This window comes from Nicotiana attenuata, unplaced genomic scaffold (assembly GCF_001879085.1).
Source record: "Nicotiana attenuata strain UT unplaced genomic scaffold, NIATTr2, whole genome shotgun sequence".
Classification (NCBI taxonomy): domain Eukaryota; kingdom Viridiplantae; phylum Streptophyta; class Magnoliopsida; order Solanales; family Solanaceae; genus Nicotiana; species Nicotiana attenuata.
In genome coordinates, this window is record NW_017673220.1 from 107719 (window position 1) to 111784 (window position 4066).

A 4066-nucleotide genomic window follows, 5' to 3' on the forward strand; every position below is an offset into this window, starting at 1 on the left:
GGTTGACTTTTCCAACTTAAGCCTTCCTTAAGGAGACTAAGTGTCTCATTTCTTATCAAAACCAATCCAAATCAACTCTCACACACCACATACCGATAACGAAACGTGAAGAAGCAATAAACGGGAAAAACGGAGCAGTAACACATGAGACGACGGGTCGGGTCGTCACAGTATAGCGCGCTGATTTTTGGCGATATAGGTATAGCGCCAAAAATCTTTACGCTATACCTGTCAGTCAAATCGTCGGTATATATAACGCTAAAATACCCCGCGCTATACCTTAACGGCAAAGATTACTGTTAAGGTATAGCGCGGGGTATTTTGGCGTTATATATAGAAAGGTAACTTTTTTTTTAACACTTATTTATGTACTTAAAGTCTAAAAGAACCACAATTGGGTTCCGGACTCGTTAATTGAAGGTCAAAATTTCTAAGTTGTATAATATCTGGACTAAATCATAATTAAATAACTATACAGAGAAACTATTTTCCATACTAGAATAGTACCCCAACCATGACTTGCGCCATGTAAATAGCCATATTCATACTACTGGTCAAGAGAACTAAAGAAATTTGCATTAATTTTCTTTTAACCATACTCCACTTGTCAAGAGAAAAATGGAGTGAAATGAAACAAATTGGGTTTTAGATAACGTTGCTTTTTAAGTTGTCGAGATATTGGGAAAAAATAAGTACTCACTTCAGTTGAATAAATTTCTCGTTTGAATATTAGTGAATAGATATGTATTTCACTCTTTTAAACGAATTGTTTATTTATATAACAAACCAACAAGTGACTAGTTACAGAAGGGGAAAAAAGGAAAGTTCGATAAGAAAATTGGGACCTTTTATTTTTCTTTCTTTTCCAATTAGGTCTAAATTAAAAGTAAAATTGTTTTTCATTTAGGGTGTCATGATCTAGTTAATTAGCTGTCTTGTCCATTCGTAACTTATTTATTTTCTAAACTCCTAGATGAAAGTTGATAACTAATGGCCAGTACTTTTGAAAATATTAGTTAAGCAATGCGAGGGGTATCCATCAAACTCTTTTTCCTTAATCAGTATTTAATTTGGGTGTCAAATAATTGTAAAAATGAATAAGTCATGAAAAATGATCATTTACTGGCAAATGCAAATCTTTCAAAGTGTTGTATTGCAGATATAAGGAACGTCAGAAATTTTAAATAAAGAGATCCTTTCACAAACATAACGAAAAATACCAATTATTGAAAAATAATGTACATTATTTTCTATATAAAAAAATACAAGCTCTTTATCTGTATATAGCCGTGAATAATAAATCAAATAGACTCAATAAATTAAACAGACTCAGTATGCATCGTTGTCATCTCATTTTTTGGACTTTTGTTCTTCTGCTTCTTTGTTTGTCTGAACTCTCCGTAAAAGTATGAGACGAAACCCCAAAGAGAAAGAAAAAGAGCAAGGCCCTTTTCACCTGAAAAATTTTCCCTAAAGAAAACTACAGCTAATACCTCAGTAACAGGAAGTAGAACTGCGATCATAACCCCAGACATCAAAGAAGAAGAGCAGTAAATGACTCCAATGACACCCACAAAGAAGCACTGCCAAATAATGGTAGTCCATATTATTACTGTATAATATCTAGCTTCTCCGAGGTTAAATTGTTTTGCCTCCCTTGATATTGCCTGCAAATTTCGATCAATATCTTAATCCTTGCTCTTTAATAAGATAGTGTATTGCTAAAACCAAATTAAAACCGAGAAAGTATACCTATGATATATCATCTTTTAGGTAAATATGTTCGAATCCAATACTGTTTCAGTTTTCATATATTTTTGATATATTCAAATTTTGATATAACGTACCATGTACTATATTGATGTATTCCAAATTTAAAAAATGAATTGCATGGCAAATGAGTCTTCACGTATATGTGGGATATGAATAATTTAGGGTTTCGAGCTAGTTCCTTCATTACTGTCCTATTACAGGCTTTTGTTCTCTCTTGTCATTGAGATCAGAAAATTTTATGGGAAATGAAATGAGGAAAAATAGATGAAAAGAGGAAAAAAAAGAAGAAAAAAAAGAAAAAGAAAAAAAAAAGATTCCCAACGAATATAAGAAATCCTAAAGGATGCTATTGATCGTTGGTGAAAGCCAATAGATCATCACCTAAAGAGAAGTTGATATAGACTTCTCATTTGAAGGCCTTAGGGATCTAATTGTAATAAAAGAAAAATATTTTACGACCTCAATTTCAATATATGTGACGTAATGTGCGTTTTGACTCGAAATTTAAGAAAAATAAATTTATGTATCTTGGTCTTCAACATATTTTATAATATTTGTGTGTCTTTAAGACTTTTCAAATTTGTGATTTTAAACATGCATAATATGGTATAGTAATAAAAAAAAATTATTAAGGGTGAAATGAGAAATTTAAAGTTAAATACTTTCAAATGCAGAATTGTGTCATTTTATCTGAAATGGACTAATATTGAAAATTCAAATTATTTACCCTTAAACTATAAAGTTCTTTTATAAGATTATCAATTATTAGTATATGATAAAATTTACCTGTAATTTTCTTGTAAATAACTTGATTAAAAAAATTTTAAATTGAGAATGCATAGAATTTAAACCCACAAAAGAATAGTGTAAGATAACTGCAATAAGGAGTAAGATGCTTGGGTAGTGATGAGTTTAAGGGGGGGAAAAATACCTGAAAGTCGTTATTGGCGATCATTCCAATAGTGCAAAAAGCAGTAGCAGCAAAGCACATGACCATTTGAATCTCCAATACCAATGTAGCAGTAATAGCTTGCTTTGCCTTCAAGTAAATCAACTCAATACAAGGCAAAATGACTCCATATAAAGCTGCTGCCAAAAGTGTCATCATAAAACCAAGAATATAGGCTTTACTTGTCACACCTTCTGGCCGATCACCATTAGAATCGAACACCTAATAAAACAGCACCAACCGTCAGCAGAACCACTGCATTGATAGAGTAGGGTGTGAATTTCAGCTTCACTATGAAGAAAGCACCTATTGCCGTGAAGGCAAGTTGAGCAGCAAGAAGAAGTGAAGAGGTTGACACGGGAAGTTTTGATCCGCCCCACGAATAGAGAAAATCATCAACACCAGTGACAACGCCAATGACGAATGATGCGATGAAAATTCGGGGTGTTATAAAGTAAAACTTGACATTAGAGCCTTCGGTATTTCGGCGATAAAAGTATAGGACGGCAAGAGGTATAAGGGTGAATGGCCATCCAGCAGTTTGTAACCAACTGCTAAACCATACTCTTGAACCTCCCTCGACAAAATATAGACGCATCATTAGAGGACCACCACAAATACCAACAGCAAGTATTAAACAGTTAATCAGCAGGAGGATTCTCCTCATAGTGGTGCTTAGTCCATGATGTTCCATACTTTTTTTCAAGCGATTTGGATACTAAGTTGGAGTAGTCTACTGCTCAGGCTGAATGGTCTTCTTCTTCTACTAAGGTTTGGATGTTTGGACCTCTTGGAGTGATGAGATCTGCAGCCTGCGCCTATTTATAATTGAGAAACATGTTAGTCATTCCCATGATTTGTTTCACGACATGGAGTGGCCCCACTTTAACAAGGCTTTCTTATGATTTAATTAATTGCGGTACTAGTAATTTTCATATGATTCTCAAGGGGAGCATATAACAATAAAAAAATAAGTATTTATTAGTGCAAAGACCAAAAAAGCAATGATTGTGAGTAGTTTTGTTATTAAACTGCAGCGTTGAATTTCTATGGAAAACTAATAGCCCACCATGGACTGGACTGTGCCGTGTAAATAGCTAGCCTTGACTATTCTACTGGTTAGAGTTGAATTTTGGATTTGCACCTGTGAAGACAAAAATATGGATTAAATTTAACAAGGATGGGACAAACGTGGTTTTAGTTAATAATTGAATAATTATTAGTGGGTCGGTAGAGTTTTGCATTTCCACTTGCCAAAAATAATAGCTTTTCTTATATGAAAGGATTTCCTCCGTTTCGACTATGTGCACTTTTAAATGTTTCAATTGCCACAAATAAATGTCA

At 33.5% G+C, this 4066-nt stretch overlaps 1 pseudogene; it reads right to left on the reverse strand.

Moving 5' to 3' along the window:
• Positions 1–1178: 1178 nt before the first annotated feature.
• LOC109215761 lies at positions 1179–3527 on the reverse strand (annotated as a pseudogene).
• Positions 3528–4066: the final 539 nt, after the last annotated feature.